Raw genomic sequence first — 15,412 nt, 5'->3', positions numbered from 1 at the left:
AGGGAGCACAGGGCAGCCACGCGCATCCTTCCAGCTGGATGCTCAGCCTCCTTCGCCGACAGCTGGAGCTCAGCGCTCCATGCCATGATGCTGACAGCACTTATTCACCCCATCAGGGCTTTATACTCACTCCCTGGGCAGTTATTACCTTGGTGGCACCCAGAATTATGAGGCAAAAAAAAAAAAAAGAAAAAGTGTCTCAAGTGCAAAATACAAAAACCCCCAGTTGTTATGGTTGCTCTGGCTGAGAAATATGCTGGTAGTTTTTCTTCTGTTGAAAGCCCAAATTGAAATCCCGTATGCTCTGAGCCATCTGCATAACAGAAATGTGCAAAAAATAATCAAGCTCTTCTTTTATTTCCATTCCCCAACCTCCCATCTCATCTTTTTATTTTTCTGGCATGATGCAGACCTGTTATTTAAGGCTGGAGCAGTGATGGGGAACCCTTTGAGCCACCTATTCCCAGCAGCCCAAGGAAGAGGAGTTGTATCAGGGGACTGGCTCCTGTGGGGGGGGCTCAGCTTTTTGTAATTAGAATAATTAATTAGTACCTCCTACAAAAGCCTGAAAGAGAGGAAGAACCCCCTTGCATCTTGCTCAGTAGTAACGTGCAATTGCAAAGGCCTGCCTTTTTTTGTTTTGCTTTGGTTGTTTTGGGGTTTTTTTGGTTGGGTTTTTTTTTTTTTTGGTGTGGTTTTTTTTTGTTTTTTTTTTTTTTTTTTTTTTTTTTGTCCTCCTTGATGCTTCATGACTAAGTGATAGAAAGTTCTTCACAACTTAGGAATGTGGAAAGTAGATCTGATCCTCATCTAGGTGAGTGCCCCTTGCTGGCACCTTCTTGGTGTCTGGCCAGGTGACTAAGTGTTTCTTTGCAAAATGAAACCGTTTCAGATGGGAGTAGGGGAAACTTTGCTTAGGTGTGTTTAGTAACTAACTACAAGAAGTCCCATCTGTTGAGAGAGCCGGTTTCATCCCCTGGGAATACAGCCTGGCTTTCCACCGTGTGGTTTACGGGCAGGTGCTGGGGCTGGTGGTGCCGCAGCGATGATCTCCTTTGCGTTTTGCACATGGCCTGACTTTGCCAGGCTTGCTCTGATGGGGACGTCAGGTTTACGAGTCCCAGCAGATAGAGGAGTGTTAGCCTCTCAATCCAATTCCCTTTTTGCTTTATCCCATTGCTTATCCTCCCTGGCTCTCTGGCAGTGCTCCCTCCCTTGCTCCTCCTGCTGCTCTGCTGGGGGGTGCCAGCAGCAGCTCCCCGCGGGGCTGGGGTCCCTCTTGTGTTGCCTCTCTAATTTCTCCAGGATCCCACAACCGAGGAAGCCATCCCAGGGCGCCTTCCCATGGGCTCTCTGCTTGGAAGCTCCTCAGGGCTTTGGTGTCTCCAGATGACGATTCATGTTGGTGGAAGCTCTTGAGATGAATTAATTCCCTCCCTTTCCTTGCTCCAAGTTGGTTTCTCACCCTACCGTGCTCAGGGAGGGTTACCCAGATGGCTTAGAGTAAGGGCAATGGTTGAGCTGCTTTAGTTGATCAGCAGGGACTGCATCTCTCGCTTTGATTCAGTGACACTTTGGGGATGTTTCCCCCCCTGGATATTCATTCCTGTACCTTACTCCTGTGAAGCGAGCGAGCGTGGGTGCTGGCAGTCATCCCACCGAGGGGAGCAAACAGAGGAAGCAAGAGGAGAGCAGCTGAAAGATGGGGAAATGAGGAGTGCTGAGATGATGGGAATATAAAACTTGTCTGTCACTTTCTAAAGAAATATTTTTTAAGGGTTTTTTTTATGTGACAGAAGGTGGAAGTGAAAGGAAGAAGGAAGTTGCTGTTGCTGAGGAGAAACATAACTCCCGTGGGGAAGTGCTGGCCGAGGAGCTCCCGCGAGCCCGGCTGGATGTGGGAACCTGAGGGATGTCCCAGCCGAGGGCTGTGGTGGGATGGAGAAGCTGGGGCTCCCCTGGGTACCCATTCCATCCCACCCTGCAGCTCCAGGAGTCTCCAGACAGCACGGGGGGGGGGAAGGAGCAAAACCTGATTAAGGTGCTGCTGGGTGAGGGTCTGGGATGCTGCGGAGAACCTGGGGCAGCCTTGGGACAAGCAGCGTTTAGGATTAGCTTTCTTGTGGCAAATACCACCGAGGTGTTCAGCACGTAACCATATTGCACCAGTGGTTTTTGGTTTTTCACGTTGTCAGAGGATTTCCACCTGAAACCAAGAGCGTGTGGGTGCATGCCACCACGAGCTCCAACTGGGCTGTCATCTGCAGGAAATCACTTCAGGGCTGGGGTAAAAAAAAGAGCCAAACTGAGAATGAAGAAGAGCCTTTTGGAGGAGAATAGTGCTTTTTTTCCTCCTTTGGAGTCAAGAGTATTTTTCTATTGAAAATTTGCAGGAATGTGCAGCCGCCCTTGTTTACTCTTTTAGAATAACGATTCCTTCACTTGCAGTGGCTGCAGTTCAACAAAATAATTAAATGTATGCAGAAATCCATTTAGGAAAAATACAGCTTCTAAGTGTGTGCTCTAAGTCCTGAAATCCCACCGACGCCTAGTGACCGTGGCCGGGTTGATGCTGGCGGGCAGCTCCTGTCCCGGCTGAGCACCAGTGCTCTCCTGGATTGGAGCAGTAAAAAGAAAGCAGCACCTCTGAAGGGCTGGAAAAGCAAATGTCGAATGTGAAATACTGTGTTTCGGGAAGCTTAATGTGGTGGTTTTTCTCATTTAATCTTAAGAGCCAGAGATGCTTTTCTAGAAAATTCTTTTACTTTCCAGTGGCCTTCTGCAAATATACTTAAAGCAAGAGAAAAAGCAGTGCTGTGCTTTGTCCCAGCAGAGATGTCACATGCAGCGCTGTACTGGAAAACATGTGCTCTTCCAGCATCACGGAAATCTCGGAGCACTCTTTGCTTGGCTTATGAAAGAGACTGGGAGTTGACCTGCCCCAAGTGCTGGGTTTTGGGAGGGGAGTCAGGCTGGGAGGGCTGCGAGGTGGGTGATGGCAGCTCCCTGTGCCTCGTTACGTGAAAAATGGAAAGGCAAAAGCCTTCGTGTGTGTCAAAGGGCAGGCAGAGGCTTGAATGAAGCCAAGGCATCGCAGCCAGATGTGCTGCAGAAGGGTGACCCCTGAAAGTCAAACCTGAAGGCAAGGGTGAAGCCACCCACGTGCCATCACTGGAAGAAATTGTACTCCCTGCTTTTCTGCTGTACACACATTCTTGCTTCTGCATGTGATTTATTGGAAAGTCATTGCACCTGTTAGCTGTTGTCTCAGGAGGAGCAGAAAGAAAAACTAAGGGTAATATTAGTGCTGGTGAAAGAAAGGCTCAAAGGAGCAATCTGCATTGGAGGCATCCAGCTGTGGATCAGGCAACTCTTGCTTTTTTTTTCCTTCCAAGTCCTTTTCAGTGACACATTTGAGAGATTTTGCAGAAATCTGTAAATTCCCCAAAGAAAAATATTTAGGGGGACTTTCTTTCCAACAATGAATGATGCCTTACTGTTTCTTAATATTTTTTTATGATTAAATACTTTGCAAAAGCTCATCACTTTTTCTAGGAGAAGTCATTTGGTGTGAGAGCAGAGGGGTATTAGGTGTCCAGTGAGTCACGCAGCACACTGTGCCACATGAAGGCATCCTCTTGCTAAGGTAGAATAACTTTCCTAAGGATCAGTTATTACCTCCTGGAAAGGAAGGTGACAAGAAGGGTCTGTTTGTCGGATGCTGCAATTCACAACACTGAAAAATTCTTTACAGAATTGTTGTGAGTTGGCCCAGGCACGTCTCTGTCCTGGTACAATTACCCTTGACTTTTCTGCAGCTTTTCAGAGAGCTTGACTGCCTTTTAGCCTTTTGACTTGCCACCTGCCTCTTCTTTCTCTGTTCAGTCTATCTTGCCTGTGGGACTTCACCTCACTTCTGAAGTCACACCTTCATTTTTTTTTCATGTGCAGCTTGTGCATCGGACAAATGCAAAGTTATATTTTAACTGCTACTTCTGGGAGAATAATCAAGATCTCCTGTTTCGAAAATAATTGTGCAGAAACTGGAGGCATTCTGAGGGCATTTGTTGAATTTCTGGTTTTGCGAAGGCAGGAGTATGAATTAATGAATTTCAGGATTTCCACCAGCGCTTCTGTGTAGCTTGTTTCAAAGTTTACAATTGGCATAAGTGACCTTTTTCAGCCACCATTAGGTGGAAATCCCACATAACCCCCAAGTATTACAACACTACCTTTGTACATGCAGCTCTTCTGGAGTTACCGACCTCCATGAAGAGCTGGAGGATGGCTCTGAAGAAAGGTGAAGTATCATGACAACTGTGACGGCATTTCTGACTTTATAATTAAGGCTGATTTTATAACACTGGTCTGAAGACACATCCTTTTGCTGTAAGCTGTAGGCATCCTAATCCCTGTACCCAACACGGTGCGTGTTCTAGCAGTGCTGTCAGTGGTGTTCATGGCTTTGGACATGGGATAGGCTCGAGTGGTGATGCGCCTTCCAGCTTGGAGCTGCAACCTCAGGGTTCAGGCTTTGGGTCTGGCTGGACAGGGTGTCCTACCAGGTCTGGCTATGCCTGGTCCTACTCCTAGGTAGATAATAGATCCTCACCCTTCTCATCATGCAGAACCCAAAGCACTCAAAGATTTACAGACTCATCCCTGACAATGGTACGTCCATCCCTGCGCTCAAGCTGAAGGGACCTGATTTTGCAATCTTTGCTCACATGAATAGTAGTGACACACCCCATTAATCATCCCCATGGACATGCACTGGCACCAGCAAGTGATTAAACTAGCAAAAGTGGCTGGTTCCCTTCCTTAGCTCGTAACTAAAGAGCAGGAAAAAGTGGAATAAATAAACCAAAGCTGCAGAGTAGTCACGCAAGGCAAAGGGAACCGAGGAACATCAGCAGAAAGTGCTCCAGGACAACACCATCTGCGAGCACTTGAGGTTCAGGAAATGCTGCTCTTTAAGAAGTTCATGGTGCTGTTGCACACGGCAGGAAACAGACTGGGGGTGAGGCTCTACAATTATGCCTTTTATTTGCTCAGCATATTTTGCCTCTTTTTTACGTAAAACCAGCAAATGAGGAACTTGAAGTCGCTTTTCCCATAAAAGCTTTTGACTGCAGAATTGTTTATGGGCTTTCTTCTTTGGGGCTGCTTCTACCTTACATTCTTGCTGCTGTTACCCTGAAATCCAGGGAAACGGTAATAAAATGTCCTGTGCTCCAAGCTTCTCCGAAATGCCTGTGCTCTGAGTTGAGGCCCTAAAAGATGGGACACTGTGAGCTGGATCAGAGCTGAACCATGAGCCCCAGTAGTACTGGCTGAACTGTGCGGGCTCAGACATGGTCCTGTGCTGTGCCCAAAGAGCTGCTGCTGGAGATTTGGGAGATTCTTTCTATCGGGTGTGCAGACAGGGCAGGAAAGATGCTCATCCATTCCTGACCGCCTGGGCTTGCCGAGAGGTCCCAGCTGTGAGGCTGGTGTCGCTGGGGCACAGTGGGTTCTGGGGCTGCCCTGCCTTTACACAGTGAGGAGACAAGATGTAGTGTTAAGGAGGTAAAAACCAGACAGTTTGGGGGAAAGCAACTCACTGGCCCACGTGTCCTCTCCACCTGCCATTCCTCTGAGTAATCTCTCCGCCGCTAAGTACCTTTACAGTAAAAAGGGCAGCTGCTGTTTCAGGTTAGTGGTTTCTGAGGCAATACCATTGCCTCATTGTTTATCAGGTTTCCTGACTCCTCAGAGTGAGCTGGCTCATTGGGAAGCCGTGTTCTCCTCTTCCTCCTCCGCCTGTCACCGGGTGATGGCACTGAGGGTCGAAAGCACGTCCGCACAGGACCGCTGTGTGCCAACCGTGCAAAACTCTTGCTATGTCTGAGATGCTGACATATTTGAAGGCATCTTTTTTTTAAGGACTGCAGCAGTCCAGGTTATATAGGAGGCTATTTAAAAAAAGATGGGAAGAAATTGGCCCCGGGAAGCCCTGAAGTGAGGTGGTGGCTGCCTGGGGAGAAATAACCTGCCTTTGGTTCAGCAGAGGTGAATGCTTCAGAAAGCTGGGGGCAGATGTGCCTGGGAAATCAAATTGTTGTCTTTATCTGGGCTCTTCCTCCTGCCTTTCATTCCAACTTGCTTAGCTTTAGGTCGTATTAACAAGAATCAAGGGAAACTGAGGCTGGGTGTACCAGGGAGAGCACAAAATGCTGGGGTGCGTGGGGCTGATGGGCAGGGAGGGATGCTCGGCGCGGAGCACGTTTCTGCACCGCACAACCTGGGGATGCTCGAGGGCGTGGGGGAGCGAGGGAAGCACAATGAGTAATGCTTGGAGTAGGTGGTCCCAGGCCTGCTGAGCAAATGTTCCTCCCGAGCTACTATATTTGGGTACCACAAGCAAGTGATTTTACTTTCCTGGTTAAAAACAGGTCCCCTAAATTTATGCTGCTGGCTGCTAACCCTCGCCTCGCAGCACATGCGGCTCGCCGAGCGGCAGCCCCTCTTCTCCCGCGGGTCACCTCGGGTGGCACGAATTCTGTGAAGGACTGCAGAGCCGCATTGCTCGCCGTTTAATTGTAACCAGATTCTCCTAGAAATGTCTGCTGAAATATTTATAAATATTATAGCCAGCAGCTGCTAATGCCAAACAGGAAATTTTAAGCTGAACAAACTTTTCCACGTTTCTAAGTGGGAAAAGTAAACTGTAGCTAAGACCAGTATTAAAAAAAAAAAAAAAGAAGCCTAAATAGCAACAAGCTTCCACTGTTCCATATCCTGACAGAAGTTCACGATTTCTTGAAGTCTAGGTCCCTTCCAGCTAGGCAATTTTCTATAAGCAGTATGTCTGCACAGTGTTATAGAAGGTAGCTTTAAAAAAGAAAATGGGGTTATACCTCACCACAGGCAGTTGTGCTGTATGACGTGACCACCCTGTGTCATGGTACAGTTTTTACATTAGGATCATCTCATGGCAGGAAAGGGCCACTGGGAAGCTTCCAGTAATGGTACATATGTTGTAGCTGCTCTTGTGGTAGCTATCAGTCTCAGGGGACTGGCATTTTAAGCTCCTGGTTAATACGATTTCAAGGGGAAAAAATAAAATACAGAACTTGAATGGAAAGCAATGAGCCAGGGTTGAGGTTGGTGGGAGCAGTGGCCACCCAAGCGAAAGGAGCCCTGTTTTGTCTTGCATTTCATGTCTTGGGCTTTTTTTCCCCTTTCAAGCTCTCTTCTAGGATTTTCTTGTTGTTCCTCATTTATTACTTGGTATTGAGACCATATTTTGGACCACTAAAACATGGAAAAAATGTAACATTAAATCTTTGTGGAATTATCTGTTTTAAACAACTTCTGCTGTTTATGAGTTCATTAAATTCATCTTCAGCCAAAAGGCATTATTAGGCTTTTTAAAACTGATTCATGTCATTTCATAGTCAATTATATTGGAATAGAGATGAAATAAAGCAAATGTCCTCAGTGTGCATATTAATTCTGAAATTGTATTCTTCAGTTCAAGCATCATCAAATTGAAGTGGAGAAGTACAGATCTTGAGTCTTTCGAAGAATGAATTATCAAAATAACTTTGCCTTCATATGCAGATATTTTTATGAGCTCCTTTTTTTGATTAAACTCTGTTTACCATGGTACCTTAATGGAAAGAGAAGAGCTTTCTGATGCTGAGATTTCTTTTGTTTAACTTCTGGCTATTGGTAGCAAATCCTTATCCACTTCTTTTATGTGAGTTAATTTTCTTTGAAACGAGTCAATGGTGTGCAGTGAGCTTGGCTATAGAGTGCCTGGGCTGAATCGTACTTTGCTGTCTGGGTGGTTTTTGGTGAGCAGCATGCATTTTAAAAGGCAAAAAGATTGTACAAGGAAATGAAGTTTTAAGGATTCCTGTAAATTTTAGCATCTAAGAGTAGTAGGATCTCAGGAAGGATTTATTACAGTATAAAATGTGGAGTTGAGCAGCAAATTCATTCATAGCTTTTCTACTTGAATGGACTCTATCTGGTTTAATACTAGGTGGGAAATAAAGCACCCAGGTGGGTAGCTCTGTGAGCACTTGATTTTATTGCGATACCATGATGAAGGAAGGTCTCAGCCCGGTGTGGGATGAAGGGGAGCGTTGCTGGTTGGTGGTCCGAGACATCCATGGCTCTCAGAGGTCCCTGACAGTTTCCTTGGGAATGTGGTGTGCTCCATTGCCAGCTTACTATCCAGAAATTCATTACACCAGAAAATTGCAGGAGTTTCATCTCTCAAATCCTGCTTTCCATTCTGCTGATCACCTCTGTAGGTTGCTGCTACGCTCTCTGCTTTTACGTTTGGTCTTTCTCGGTTGTTATCCTGGCACCCTGGAAGGATGCACGTGGGACAAAACAAAGGGTTCAGTCTCCTTCCTTTGCAGGCAGGTGGTATGGGCAGTAATTCTGCCCATGCTTTTCCCCATGCATAAAAGAAAACATCCCTTTGCAATTACTTTTTTCTTTTTTTAAGGCTGTCACTGCAGATACTATATGAAAAAACAAGCTGAATTTTTCAGTGGCTGGAAAGACACCATAGTAGCTGAAAAGAAAGGTGGGGACCTTTGGCTAGTATCCACATAAATGTTCTCGATCACAAGGGTTTTAAGCAAGATATCTCGCTAGTTGTTTGTCACCACGTAATCAATCTTCCAGCTCCCTTTAATGCTGAATCTCCATCAGTGCCCAGGTTTGCCAAGGTAGTCTGCCATGCTTGAGCAACTTTTCCCTTGGGAATTTCTCAGAAGCGTGCGTTTGTCCTGTTGCAGGAATTAAATATATATCCTAGACCTTAAATCACCTGCATCAGAGGCTTGACTTCTGCTTGCAAGTCCTGGCTGAGTATATGCATGATGTGCAGACTCCTTGGCAGCTCCCTGTTGCTGCAGCACCCTCCTGCCGTACCCTTTAAAGCATCCCTGGGTTTTCCTTTCCCTGCTTGGCAGGACGCACCAGGCTCCTCTGGGCCAGAATAGACATGACGGAGCATGAGTCACGAGTTCTCCGTGTTCTGGTATCTGGAACAAGTTTCTGAGTCTAATTTGAACCAGACGCTTAGTGGGAAAGAAATGTGCCTCTGAGCCTCTGCAGATGTGTAGGCAGTCAGGAGGGGCAAATCTTAGCAGAGAGAAATGTTTTGTCTCACTCCTAGTCAATGCTTAAGAGCCCCAAGTGTCACCAAGTGAGGCTTGAAAAAGCAGTTAAGGTATTTTACTGCCACTGGGTAAGTCTCTGAGCTCTTTGATGCATTCTTAGATACAGATCTAATAGTGTGGAGGCTGGGGTACTCAACTGGTTGTTCTTCCATGCATACCTTCCCTCCAGAGGTATGGCTTTTCAAAATCATTAGTGATGACTTTACCCAATGGTTGGTCAAAGCTTTGATGTGGATCTTGCACGCATGGACAAGGAGACACACCTAAGGTCTGTGTTTCCCTGCCTCTGTGTATCAGCACCATTGGAACAGCCTCAGCTCTTCACTGTCTGCTGTCCTGTGACTCTTGTTTAGATTCAGTTGTCTCCACAGTCAGGGTTGTCTCCTGTCTCCGACCACAGGGATTCAGCAACATCTTAAACATGCAGATGCAAGACAAAGCAACTGAGCTGTGGTCAGATGCCACTGCTGTGACAAGGAGGTCTATTTAGAAGCCTGCTTTTGAAAGGCCAGCAATTAAATCCATTTTCTGCATAACTGATGAGAAAATTCTGGCTGCCTATCACTAAGCTCTAAATAAGAACGTGGTTTAGAAGGAACTTTATTCTTCCCAGAATGTGGCGCTGTATGGCTTTGGGCTGCAGATTAGTTGTAAGTCTTTGCCCATCAACTTGGATGGGCATTGTCTGACTCCTACACATTTTTATTTATTTATTTTTTTAATTTTACCTTAACATAAATAAGTACTAAGGTGCTATTCTAATATTTTTCTCCCAACCTCCACATGATTTGTAGGGAATGACAGGAACAGAGCAACGCCGAGAACTCCTTTTGCAGGGTTTTGGGGACAGCACCACATGGGAGTAGACAACCATGTCCTGAACAGCAAAGCTGACTCGTTCCAGATCGAGACAAACATTGAATCATGAATGTATTGGCCTGCACCATCCACAGCCAAACACAAGATTTACAGATAGCTCAGAGTGAGAGATCACTGTGACAGCTTGAACAGCAAGATGTGAAAAAAGGAGCAAGCTACAGATCTAATTACAGCTGCCTGCCGCAGATTGGGTTGTTTAAGGTAAAGGCAAACTGGAATGTCCATAAAAAGCAAGAGGAAAGTAGCTGCCCAAAGTGCTGTGTGCCAGGACCCTGCTGAGGTGGCATCACCCCACCTTGCCTCAGGCGCTGGAGCTGCAGCACTTGAGGATCCAGCCTGGAATTTTTATTACATTTAGGAGCAAATTACCTCCAGTTTAGGAATTTTCCAGTGAAACCCTTATTTGCTGGGAAATGTTGATCCACTGAACCCCAAATTTTGACAGTATAATGATAATGAGAAAGCGTTCTTATATCCTGGATGGGATTTTTGGTAAGAGATGGAGACCATCACAGCATAGTTCACGCTTGGGCTTAAGAACCTGAGGTTGGTATTTCAGGCTGGATTTAGGGTAGAGAGGAGCTCGTCCATACCTCAGGTGCAGCTTGGTGCTTTTCCTCCCCTGAGGGACCCAGGAGGTCTCCCAGCTCCTCGTATGGACCCGGGCAGTGCTGTGAACTAAATGTCGGAGAGTATACAAGCTGGCTGGCTCCTTACAAAGCCCAAGGTGGTTCTTAGAGACTGGAGGAGAGGATCTCCCCGACCAGCTGGTCACGAGGCATCCCTTAAGCACACAGAACTTGCTGGAGATTTACAACAGGTGGAGGTTAATGGGTTCACATCTGGTTTTGGCTCCCCAATGCAGGGAATTAACTTGTCAGGTTTAAGCATTTGACATCTCTTACAGTTCCACAGACTCTTCCTAGCTGCAATAGCGGAAGAGGAAATTAAGCTTGATTGAATCCCCCCATGCATTACAATGTACCATGCCTCTTTACACCTTGCTTCTAATACTTCATCCCCAAAGCAATGATTCTTACCTCAAAATTATTTTCTTCCCTGACTTCTGGGACTTTCCTAGATGCTCACCAGGGATGGCAGCTGATTAGAGAGGGATGGAAAAGAGGAAGAAACATTAACTCCTGTTTTTTCAGCTGCTCTGCAAAGGATGCCTTTTCTGCTCCATGCTGGGGGCTTAGCTGAGCGAGACTGTCCTGCTGAAACTGGGACAGCCCCTAGAAAGAGTGAAAGAGTTTACCCTGTTGATTAAGCACAGTTCCCATTAGACTCTTAAAGCTGGACCTGTCAGAAGGAATGAAGCTCTGCCACAATGTCCTCGTAATTCTGGGCTTGTTAATTGTATGGATTGTGGCATATATATACCTTGCTGGCCTGACTTAGCCCTGGCAGTAATATCTTTTAGTGACCTGTATGTGCCACACATCGGTCCAAAAGCAAAGACACGTATTAGTGCTGCTGTTCCAAAAGAGCTTCGCCCACCAGGGTTCTATTCATAGATGTACCTTTGAGGTATCTACTTCCAGCCCACTCCTTTGTGGAAAGATGTCTTTACCTTCTGTTTCGCTTGTTATTTTTAACCAGGGCCAGAATTCAACCAAGGATGTGCAAATGTGAGCTAGTGAGCAGCACCTGCTCACAGCCCTTTAGTGATGGCCCTGGCCCTGCCTGCCCACAGCGGGTGTGAGACAGCTTCTGGTTTGGTCCCTTTCTACCCCATCTCGACTTTGAAGACCTCGGCATCGTGCTTGGGATGATGCTGAGGCTCAGCTGCAAGTGCTTTGGCTAGTGCTGTCAGCCATGCAAATCTGCTCCATTTAAGTAAACTGTTTAAATAGATAGACATGTACTTTAATGTACCTAATATATGTACTTAAATCTATAATACAGTTCTGTAATACCACGGTTACACCTATAGCAGCAGCAGCTCCATCCAGGTAGTAAGTGCACGTTCACATTAGCGTGGCCCTTCAAACCATGGTATGAGGTGTATTTGTGAACCATTACCTGTCCTTCTGCAACTATGTGCTGATGGGATGCAGACGTCTGTAAAGTCTTGGTCTCCAGTGGCTGTAATTGCTGCTAGCTTAATACTGGCAAAGACTCTGGAATTTATTCTGTGTTTCATCTGTTGGATTTTAGTGAGGATTTTTTCTCCATCACATTTTGCACATATAGATGCCTTGCATTTTATGAGTCTTATGTAGAAAACGTACCACCACTGTAAGGTAGTAGTATAATTATGTTTACTATAAACTCCATCCACATTCTTCTGGTTCTAGTAATCTGTTTCTGGAGAGTAGATAGCCATGTCTCTGGCAGTCAAATATATCATAACTGTGTCACACAATTACTGTCGGAGCAGAATTGCTGTCACTTGCAGCAAGCCTGTGTTTTTACTTGTAAGAGGGTGACTAATTGGAACCACCTGCAGTCACTGAAGCCAGGAGCCTTTTGGCTTCAACACAGTTTTGCTGAGAACACTAATGCAATTACTTAGGTGAACTAATCTGTAAAGGATGTTTTTCTGTTGTCTCTGCATTAATTGTTTCCAGCTTATGGCATGGAAATGCTATTGGCCCTGGGAGGCAAAGGGGAGAAGGGAAAGAAGGAATGTCAGAACCAAATAGAAGGTTTGGATGAATGTAGGAGGTACTTGGGGTTTTTCTTCCTACTCCTACATTCATTAAATCATGGGAACAAAGGTAAAACTATTTGATTAAGTCACACTTGGTAGACCAGGCCTTGGTCTGCCACAGAGCAGCTGTGAACTATTCTATGGCTGCAAAACTTTCTTAAAATGGGTCATCCTGGTCTCCAGGTGCCTCTTGCTGCTTGGGAGCAAGTCCTCAGCCTCCCTTCTGTCGCTGGTACAAAGAACTGGCTCTAGTAAAGGTGTCTGTGGGATTCCTCTCTCCCCAGAGATCCTGCAGACAGACTTGCTATCCCAAGATGCCTGCTCTGGGATCCTGTGGCTTCCCTCAAGTTGTTCTGCTGCTCCCAGTTCGCTAGAACTTGGGCACCAGTAGCCTTCAGCCCAAATATCCAAACCTTGGGAGCCCATGAAGCATCTCTGGAGCTTTCTTCCTCCTGTTGTTGCTGAGTCTGAGTTGTTTGGCTTTGGCTTCCTCACCTATGACTTAAACAAGTGTTGTCCCTCCTGCCTTCCCTCCATTTGCTCTGCCTCCTCATCCTCAATCTTGCCTGACTAGACCATAGAAGTGCTAAACGTAGCATTAAGCTAGCTTGGCAAACAATCTTCAGAAGAGCACCCTCCCTGCTGGGTTGTCAGAGCAGCTTTGTGTTCAGCGAAGCATCTACCACCGTATCTCTTCCCTCATTCCGCTCCCTTGTAAGATCATTCCATTCCTCTTGTGTTCACCTCAGAAATGCCTGGTTTTAATTTTTTTCCTCTTGGCACAATTTGTTGTCCCTCCTTTTATATCTTTCATATTTCCCCTTCTCTGTTCTAATCCCTCCCTCTTTCACTTGTGATTGTACCAATATGCTTCTTGTTGCATATCAGTTCTGGAAAACATCCAGCGTACCACCTCTGTGTACTCTTCCTTCAGTCTCTCCGAGCAGAACTCCTTCTCCAGGGAGCAGCTTGGTACCCGCAGAAACCCAGAAGTCTCTGGAAACACCCAGAACCATTCAATCATTCAGGTTATAAGCAGAGATTTCACACTGAAGGTGACTTCCCAGTTTGCAGGTCACCTTCCTCAGAGGATGGTGTTGAACATCTCCAGCTGAGTTGCAGCTCCATCATGGTCAGCTGTATCTGAGCATTGCTTGTCCGACACAGCCAGGTGCTATCAGGGAAGAGTTTGGAGTGTAGCTGAGCTACCACTGCTTGAACACCTCTCCTCTGACTGCAGATAGATGGCTAAATACTCAGCTTCACAGAGTCAAGTATCTAAACCACTGAATATTCACAGTAATTTATTTTTTTTCCAACTTCTGTGTGGGAAACATGAGTAGATGCGGGTATTTTTGAGAAGAAAAAACTTGTAGAGAAGATTTGGCCATTTCCAGCACTTGTGCCACTCGAGTAAGGAGGCTCCGTACATGGAGTCTGATGCTTGAGCACATGAACTCCCTGTTCCTGAAGGGGTGTTGGAAGCGGTGTCCGACTCTCCTATGTCTCTGAAGACTTCAACCATGCATGTCAACGCTCAGATCTGAAGGCAGCTGTACTGAAGAAATGTTCCCAGATCAAAATGACTCATTAGCAGAGGCTGGGCTGAGGCCATACTATTTTGAGTCAAGCTCCGCTTGTTCCACCTCCAGCAGCCAGTCCGTTCCAGAGAGGCTGCATGGGTTAGATGACCTTTGCTCATTAACTAACACATGAGCATCCCTTCCCAGCGGTAGCTTCCACATGCTGAAATTACTCACTTGACATCCAAATATTAATGGAAAATGTCTTTTTAATACTGAAAGCTATTCCTTTCTTGCATTCATGTCCAAACCGTAGCCTTTTGGATAAGCTTCTGGCATACCGCTGGTTTCTCCAAAGCAACCATCTCCTGCAAATGGTAAGTAGCTAATGGAAAAAGAATATCTGTCTGGAGCACTTGGAAAGAGAGATCACAAAGGTGCCTCACAGAAAACTGCAGATTTTAATCCCAGATAGAGAAACTAGAATTCTTCTTTGGCAATGCCTATTGCTTTGCACTGGCTGTTCTTTCCAGGCATCAAAGTTTCTCCTATAGAAGCAGAGCAGGGAAGGTAGGTGTTGCAGAGTGTTGTTCGTCAGGGTATTTTGCACGTTTTTGTGTGGTTTTCCTGGGATGGTCTCTCCCACTACCTGTTCCTCTTTTCTGTTCCATTTCGAAAACAAAAACTACTTGCTGTGTCAATGCTTACAGCACAGTGCCACAACAAATGGCAGTTTTGCTAAATAAAATGTAAGCAAGTTTATTTGCCTGTTTACATAAGGTTTCTTCAGGCATGTCAAGTATTTTAGTTGTGGAACGAGCGCAGTCACTTTAATATGGTCAGACTGTACGCAGACAGTCTAGGGATTTCAGAAATCATTTCCTTAAATTCATTGCTTTTTCAAGCTTTCATTTTGTCTATAGTATTGTATGTGCTGGGTATTCCTTTGCAGCCTACTTACCATCTGCAAACTTGTTTTAAATGTGCTCCTGTATCTTGATCTGAATCCTCAATAACCAACATTTCATATGAAGTAGGAGAAGTGCCTTCACTTTGCCCTGCAGAATCAGGACTGATTTTCACTGAGCCTTGACCCAAGACCTGTCAGTCCCAGGCTACCTCATCCTTTCTGCAGAGATGTTGGTGATCTGAACGGGATCGCCTTT

The sequence above is a fragment of the Accipiter gentilis genome, chromosome 26 (assembly GCF_929443795.1).
Source record: "Accipiter gentilis chromosome 26, bAccGen1.1, whole genome shotgun sequence".
Lineage (NCBI taxonomy): Eukaryota > Metazoa > Chordata > Aves > Accipitriformes > Accipitridae > Astur > Astur gentilis.
This window is presented reverse-complemented; position numbering follows the sequence as displayed.